Source organism: Chionomys nivalis, chromosome 19 (assembly GCF_950005125.1).
Source record: "Chionomys nivalis chromosome 19, mChiNiv1.1, whole genome shotgun sequence".
Taxonomy (NCBI): domain Eukaryota; kingdom Metazoa; phylum Chordata; class Mammalia; order Rodentia; family Cricetidae; genus Chionomys; species Chionomys nivalis.
In genome coordinates, this window is record NC_080104.1 from 43,094,558 (window position 1) to 43,103,308 (window position 8,751).

At 46.7% G+C, this 8,751-nt stretch overlaps 1 protein-coding gene across 2 annotated transcripts in view; it reads right to left on the minus strand.

Annotated features, from left to right (window-relative positions):
* Srgn (serglycin) overlaps positions 1-4,056 on the minus strand; it is a 32,335-nt gene extending 28,279 nt beyond the window's left edge. Inside the window, exon 1 of one of the 2 annotated variants that reach the window (XM_057751620.1) lies at positions 3,953-4,056. The gene's annotated coding sequence lies outside the window, so the exon portion shown is untranslated. Of the gene's footprint in view, positions 1-3,736; positions 3,759-3,952 lie in introns of those variants that run through there. The other variant, XM_057751621.1, reaches the window with a different exon arrangement.
* Between the last annotated feature and the right edge of the window lie 4,695 nt (positions 4,057-8,751).

The following is an 8,751-nucleotide window of genomic DNA, read 5'->3' on the forward strand; positions in this document are numbered from 1 at the left end:
GAATGTTTTAATAACGTAGAAGTTTTCATGACAATGAGACACATCTGCTCCTGGCAGCACCAGTTACTTCAAGAGGATGATGGGCATCGAAGAGGCTCCTTATGGAGTTGGTTAGCCATTTGGGCAAGAAACTGCTCTTGCCTGGACTGCTTGATGTTGTGCTGTATGAACTAGACATGCAACACCCGCAGAGAAATGACTGCTAAAGTTGGCTAAAGGTGAGACAGTCCTTTAGGGTTCCTGCTTCATGAAAGAATCTGCTAGACATTCTGAAGGACACAGAAGAAAGCAACTGATGGACTTTGCCATTACAAGGCAGAACAGATCTTCAAATTTCCTAATTCATGGAAAAGTCTGCTGGATACTATGGGCCTTTAGAGTGAAGATGGATGCCCCAATGTTACAGAAGAACTTTGGGTGACTGTCCAGGCAGTGAGATGTCTCTGTCAATTCTAGAGTTTTGGAAGTTGCTTACAATGCACTTTCCGTTTACTTAGGTACTATTATATGCTTCTGGAGTCTTTGATGTAATTGAAGAATAGTTATAGTTTTTCTTAGCTATGATAAAAGATAAAGATAAAGTGGATATAAATATTGTAACTATAATTCTTGCTTGATACCTGTTTTGTTATATGTAACTTTACTAAATTTTTTTTTTTTTTTTTTTTTTTGGTTTTTCGAGACAGGGTTTCTCTGTGGTTTTGGAGCCTGTCCTGGAACTAGCTCTGTAGACCAGGCTGGTCTCAAACTCACAGAGATCCGCCTGCCTCTGCCTCCCGAGTGCTGGGATTAAAGGCATGCACCACCATCGCCCAGCTATATGTAATTTTACTATGTTAAAGTTAAAACCTTCCTTTTTATTTAGACAGAGAAGGGGAAGTGATATGGAAAGTCCTTCTGTATATGTGTTGCTTTTATTGGTTAATAAAGAAGCTGTCTTGGGCCTGAGCATGGCAGAATAGAGATAGGCAGGGAAAACTAACGTGAATACTGGGAGAAAGAAGGCAGAATGAGAAAGACGTCATGGAGTCGCTGCCTGGAACAGACGAGCCAGAACCTTGCCAGTAAGCCATGTGGTGATACACAGATTAAGAGAAATGGGTTAAATTAAGACGTAAGAGCTAACCAATAAGAAGGTAGAGCTAATAGGCCAAGCAGTGATTTAATTAATACAGTTTCTGAGTGGTTATTTCGAGTCTGGGCAGCCAGGAACGAACAAGTGGCCTTCCACAACACCCTAGGCTTCATGAGAGTTTGTCTTAAAAACCAAAACAAGCCAGGCAGTGGTGGTCTTGTCTTTAATCCCAGCCCTCCACAAGCAGAGACAGGTGGGTCTCTGTGAGTTCAAGACCAGCCTGGTCTAACAAGCAAGTGCCAGAACAGCCAGAGCTGTTACACAGAAAATCTTGGTGGGGTAGGGTGGGGTGGGGGTTCAAAACAAAACCATTTTATGGAATCCATTTAATTGAAAAGAATTGACTTACACGAAGGCAAGATGAAAGATTCTTGGCTCCTGTAATTCTGGTTCATACACTGGAAATTACAAACTATTCTCCATGGGCGGGCTTCCCTGAGGTTATTATTTTGTTTTTGCAGTATTGAGGATGAACATGCTAGATAAGCAATCTTACCCCTAGAGAATCTATCTATCTATCTATCTATCTATCTATCTATCTATCTATCTATCTATCTACCTATCTATCTATATCTATATCTATCTATCTATCTATCTATCTATCTATCTATCTATCTATCTATCTATCTATCTATCTATCGATCTATCTCAGAGATGTCCACTTGCTCTATCCAGATCTGTCAGCCAACCACGGTTGTTCAAAGAAATCACCATCCCAGTGAACCTTCAAACTAGAGATGCCAGCAGGCCATTTCTGTTAAATGTGAGGGCACCTTGAAGGCTTGGCGAACAGGCCCTGCTGTGGAAACCAATGAAATTCCATTTTATTCCTTTATTTAGGTTGTTTGAAACAGGGTCTCTCTGCACAGTGCTGGCTGGCCTCAAACTCACAGAGCTCTGCCTACCTCTGCCTCTTGAGTTCTGGGATTAAAGGTGTATGCCACCAGGCCGGGTGAACTTTTACATTTTCAAGATGACAGAAGTGTTTAAGGAAGTCCCAACCACCAGCAGAACTGAAACCGCCTCTCCTAAAGAGGTGTTTCTAAAGGGCAACCTCTGATACTTTGGGTGACTGAGGGAACCAGCCCCTTCTATTTCAGAGTGAATTCTCTAACCCTACTGGCCAGCCAGGAGATCCAGGCCTCCCAATGCCCCACCAGGGCTGTGCCTAGCACAGAGGAGGAAGACACTTCTGAAAGGAGACCCGTAGTTCTTATTTCCATGTCGAACAATGCTTCCAGTCTCCTCAGATAATAGAAATAAGAGCTCGGGGTATGTGTGTGTAGCAGGAGCTACCTGTAATCCCAGCATCCTGGAGGCTGAGGCAGGAGAATCACGAGTTTGAAACTAGCCTGGGCAACGTAGTGAGTCCCATCTTTAAAAGGAAGTGGGGAGCCAGGCATAGTGGCACATGCCTTTGATTCCAGCACTCAAAGGCAGAGGCAGGTGGATCTCTGGGAGTTTGAGGCCAGCCTAGGCTACACAGTGAGACCCCATCTCTAAAGGGGGGCGAGTATCGAAGGAGGGGTGGAGGAAAGAAAACAAAAATAAATAAAAACACACATTCGCTTACTCTACTAAAGGCTAAAGACTGCCTTGGTGAGCCTGTAATCCCTGCACTCGGGAGGCTGGCGGATCTCTGTGAGTTCGAGGCTAGCGTGGTCTATATAGTAAGTTACAGGACAGCTAGGGCTACATAGTAAGACCCTGTCTCAAACAAAATAAAACAAAATAAAAGCCTGTTATAAAATTTTAAAAAGGCTGCCAGGAGGTGGTGGTGCACGCCTTTAATCCCAGCACTCGGGAGGCAGACGCAGATGGATCTCTGTGAGTTGAGGCCAGCCTGGTCTACAGAGTGAGTTCCAGGACAGGCTCCAAAGATACACAGAAACATTGTCTCAAAAAAAAAAAAAAAAAAAAAATGGAGGTGGTCCACCTGCCTAATCCAACGCTGCCGCCTCTTTGACACTGAATGAATCAAATGACATTCAAACCCCAGGTTTGCCACAGAGTATCTAGAGGAAGGAATGAAATTGACTGGTGGGTCTCAAATGGACCAGCTTCCTCTAGAGGCCAGAACGCTGAGGCTCTGCAAGGAGAACATCTTGCCCCAGACCATGCGATCAGCAGGGGAAAGCCAGGATCCAAGCCTAGCTGTCTACAAAGACAGGGCTCTTTAATCTGACAGAAGTCAACCCAAGATTCTGATCCAGGCCCCCAAATTCCAAGTCGGGGACTCTTTCTACCATCAGCAGAGAGATGTTTTCGGGGCACTGTGAATGTCACAGCCAAGGTCTCCTCAGCAGATAGAAGTAACAGTCAAAGAGGACAGCCTGGGCCAGGCAGTGGTGGTACACACTCCCAGCACTCAGAAGGCAGAGGCAGAAGCATCTCTGGGTTCAAGGTCAGCCTGGTCTACAGAGCAAGTTCTAGGACAGTCAGGTGTACACAGAGAAGCCCTGTCTCACAAAAACGGAGAGAAGTGAGGCGGGGGCGGGGGCAGAACAGCCTGGAACACAGACTAACAATGCCTGGAGTGAAGCCCCCAGGTAGCCTCCAGTCCCTCCACGTCCCCAACCTCAGCCCCTCAGCCCGGATGACCTTGAATACAACTCTTCCATTCCGCATTTCTTTCCCGGACGTGGCGTAGCCACGATTGCGTCCAAGGCAGACCGACTGAGATCAGACGCACAAAGGCCTAGTACCTGGTAATGTCTTCTCTATAAGGAAAAATGGGCCTAATTTTACCCTAAGCCAAGCCACCTCCCGGGAGAATCACCAGGTTACTTCCCAAAAAGACAGGACACTTCTACTCACCTGTCTCAAGCCCTGTGCCTGGCCTTCCTGGGCTGCTCTGACAGGACTGGGATCTGTTGAGAGTCTCTTTCCAGGGAGATCTTAAATTCCCGGCCACTTGGCACAGTTGGAGTAGAGAAAGTTTAGTTAAGAGTCTTTTACATACAATAGGACTGGCTTCCGGTCAGCTGACCCTCTGATCCAACAGAGGGGCTCAGAGATTGTCTCAAGGCCTACCCAATGAGGGGGGGCAGTAGCAGTGGGGAAAAAGTCAGGCAACAGATTCAAGGTCCCACTGTTTTGTGGACCGGGATTTGTTTCTTGTGTTTGGGACGTAGTGTTTTAAAGAGAGTCCTGGTAGCTTCAGGTGCACTTGCTGAATTCAATCCTGGCACTAGAAATAAATAAAAACACAAAAGCAGTGGTATCAAATGTAAGTAGGGTGTAATTTAATTCTTTGTTGTTGTTGTTGCTATTTTGTTTTATTTTATTTTGTTGTTTTGTTTTGTTTTTGTTTTTCAAGACAGGGCTTCTCTGTGTAACCCTGGCTGGCCTCAAACTCATAGAGATCTGAGTGCTGGGATCAAAGACAAGTGCCACCACCACAAGTTGTAATTTAATGCATTTTGTTTTTGTTTCTTCGAGACAGGGTTTCTCTGTGTAACAGCCCTAGCTGTCCCGGAACTAGCTCTTGTAGACTGGGCTGGCCTCAAATTTACAGAGATCCCCTGCCTCTGCCTCTGCCTCTGCCTCTGCCTCTGCCTCTGCCTCTGCCTCTGCCTCTGCCTCCCATGCACTGGGATTAAAGGCACGCACCACCACCGCCCGGCCCTGTAATTTAATACCTAATTCCTTCATTTTCTCTTTCCTTCATTCTGTGGCCCAAGTCACATCCAATAAATGGGGTTTAAGCATCTTTCACAAACCTGACACCTCAAGGAGTTCAGTCATGATCTCATCACAAGAGTCCCTGTCTGCTGAGTTTGATAGTACGCCCCTAACCCTCAGAGAAGCCCCCATGAGACATTAGTGTGCAGGAGCTCAGTGTTACAGTGCCAAACACCAAGTCTGTTAGATCCCCAGCACCAGCAAAGGAAAACACTCTGAACACTGACCAAAACCATAAAATCATTCATGGCATCATTTGGCTTTTTTGTCTTGTTCTGTTTTATTTTATGTGTGCTGGTGTTTTGCCTGCATGCATGTCTGTATGGGGGTGTACCCTGGAGCTGGAGGTACAGATAGTCGTGAGCTGCGGCAAGGGTGCTGGGATTACCCACAGCATTTATAACACAGAAGCACAATTGAACTTGCGGTTTGCTCCCTAGGTTGAGGAATTCACCTAGAATCTGCCCATTCTCGTGGATGTATCCTTTATCCCAGTCCAGGCCTCAGTTTCCCCAATTGTAACAGGAAGTGTCTAGATTTATTTGACCGGCCACCTCAAAGATGGCGGTTCCACAGTTCTCCTGCATGTCCCTATTCTCAGAAGTCATGTATGGAAGAGGCACTCAAGAGCCCTCAGAAGTCCTGGTGGGTGAACACGTAAAAGGCACAAGGCAAGGCCCTGGGAGGAGATAGAGGAAAGAATGCTTGTCCCAGCACAAGATACTGTCAGCTTTCCCTAAATGAAAGTTTGCCCTGATCATGGAGGAACAAGCCCCCTGGCCAGGCCACACCTTTCCATCAGACAATGGCCAAGGGAAAGACATCCAACCGTAAACAATGATTGTGGCAAACTCTGGGGGTGTGAACAAGAGTGTGGAGGCGCCTGACGTCATGGAGGGGCAGATGGACCACTCCCAGGTGAGGCAGTCACAAATGAAGGGGACAGATTCAGTGACAGGTTGCTCACCACTGAGCCCCAGTGCCCAGAACAGTGACCCGGTGTTTGTAGGTATCCAGCAAACACTTCTGGAATGAACGACACCTGGTGGAGTACATTGGACTTAAGGTGATAGCGGTGTGTGTAGAAGGTGGAGGAGGAAGGCCAGGCGTTAGGATACAGGCCTTAAATTCTAACATCTTCAAGGCAACAAGAGGCTTGGGAGCTAAAGGCCACCCTGGATGTATAGTGAATTTGAGATCATCCTGGGCTGCATGAGACCCTAGCTCAAAAAGTTAAAGCAAAGTGGGTGCAACAGTTATATCCTTAATCCCAACACTCACTCAGGAAACAGAGGCAGGGGGATTTCTGTGAGTTTGGGGTCTCCCTGATCTATATAGCAAGTTCCAGGTCAGGCAGACGGGCAGAAAAACCAACAATGGCAGAGGAAAGGAAAATCACCGAACCCTGAGGTGTTGGACTGAGCAAATTTCGTCTTAATTTCCCCTTTAACCTGTGAGATTGCAAACACTGGGATCCCAGACGACAGCTGTATGGGGCTGGTTCTCTCTTCTGCCATTATGTGGGTCCCAGGGGTCAATGGCATGTTTGCCCAGAAAGTACATTTCCCAGCGCCGAGACAGCTCGCTGGCCCTGGAGCACTAATTTTGAGGTGTGTAGCTTATGCCAGCCTGATTCTGATTCCTTTTTTTTTTTTTTTTTTTTTTTATGGGCAAATAGCGCTCCATTTATCTGTACCACCAGGTTTCCTCCACTCATCTGGGGTGGACGTTAGCTACAGGTAGTACTTCTATGAATTTTCGACATTCACTACTTTTCTCTCTTTCTCACGCATATAGCCAAGACTGGAACTCCTGGGCCATTGAGGAACTCTGTGTTTCTTTTCCTTTCTTTCCTTTTTGAATTTTTCAGGACAGAGTTTCTCTGCACAGCATTAACTATGCGGGAACTTGCTCTGTGGACCAGCCTGGCCTTAACTCACAGAAATCCTCCTGCCTCTGCCTCCCGAGTGCTGGGATTAGAGGAGTGGGTCACTACTGCCCAGAGCACTTTCTTTCCTTTTCTTCTTTTTTTCTTTGTTTGTTTTTTAAGACAGGGTTTCTCTGCAGCTTTGGAACCTGTCTGTCCTGGAATTTGAAGACCAGGCTGGCCCTGAACTCGCAGAGATCCTCCTGTTTCTGCCTCCCAAGTGCTAGGATTAAAGACGTGCGCCACCACTGTGCCATACATGAAAATATTTTTTAGATAAACGAATGGGCTTGGTGCAGTGTCACATGTCTTTAATCCCAGCACTCCAGAGGCAGAGGCAGGCGGGTCTCTGTGAGTTCGAGGCCAGCCTGGTCTACAGAGCTAGTTCCAGGACAGCTGGAGATGCACAGTGAGACCCTGTCTCAATGAACAATCTACTGAGTGTAACAGAGTGGATTGAAGGTATCAAATCCTATAAAATACTTAACCCCAGGCACTAGTAAATACCGGTTGGACAGTGGCAATCAAAGCTGATTGTCATATTGACATTCGGGGTGGGTATGAGTGCCGGTCCATCCAGCTCCTCACCGGCACGCTGCCCTGCACACAGATGGCTCTGACGTTAACCAGGACACTCTGGTTTCAAAATCTCTGCAGTTCAGGGCATCTGGTGGGATGCTCGGATTAGAGTCCCCCATGCGAAGAGAAGGAAGTGGCTCTATCTGATTCATCCTTTCTCCCTAAGCAGATGGCGAGGCCTTTGAAGCCAAGTCCTTTTCCTCCTAGCATCGGAGGCAGAGAGAGGGGTGGGAGGCTAAAGGTGCTTAGGGTCTGGAAACGGATGGACCTAAGAAGACAAATTCCCACTCTGCTTTCAATAGCTGTCTGACTTCAGTGCTCTCAAGACTGTCCAAGCCCCCTTCAGTCAAGTCAGCAGTGACCTGTACGAGGCGGTGGCACTTGGCAAACAGTGCTGCCGGGAGCCATAGTCCTGCCTAGACCACACACCCGGCAGGGTCAGCGGAGAACAGGAAGGGCACAAAGCCAAAAGGAAGCGGTCCTTGGGAGTTGTCCTCTGATCATTATCGTATAGCTGTGGTGAAATGGAAGTTGATGTTCAGAGCTTTGTCATCTCCTAGCTCCGTGGATGCTTCTCTTGCTATTTTTATTAAGTAGGAACAGGAACAGAAAGTTTTCATTGAACTTTATGAAGATGAACCCGAAAGGCGGAGGAGCTGAAACCAACGCCCCGGCTGCTGCGCTTCGTCATCGGCCCATGAGTCCCAGAAAGGGTCAGCACCCTCAGCTGTTCCCTGTTCCTAAGAATCTCGAGAGTTGACTCTAATGCATTATTGGTGAGTTATGATGAAGGATATATGTAATCTTTTCCTTGCGAAGCCCAGGCCACATCCGAAGTGAATGTCACGTGTTTTCCCTTCTCTACTGTTTGAGGAGAGACACGTGTGTCTTTGGAAGGGTCTCTTTACATAAACTTCACTAAGGATGACTTGCTATCTGTGTAAAAGGAGATCACAGAATTTTTTCTACTGAAATAAATAAGAATCTAAAAAATAAAAAAATCTGGGCTGGAGAGATGGCCAAGCCATCTACAGTCTGCTCTTGCAGAGGACCTGGGTTCAGTTCCGAGCAGCCATATCATAGCTCATGACCATTTGTCCCATGGTCCCATGGGCACCTGGCCTCTCAGGGTACACACAACATTTATACATACAAAATAATCAAATCTTAAAAAAAATTAAGAAAGTTAGGACTTCAAAGCTAGCCTCAGCTACATGGTGAGTTCTAGATCAGGCCACCCTGTGCTACATAAGACTGTTTGAAAAACAGAAAAACAAAATTAAAGTCTGCTATAAAAGGGGCTGTGGTGGTGTGGGTCTGTAATCCCAGAAATAAGGAGATGGGTGGGGACGGATCCGAAGTTGAGGTCATCCTGAGGAACAAGGAACTTGATAGACCCCTGGCAGGGTGACAGATGAGATAATAA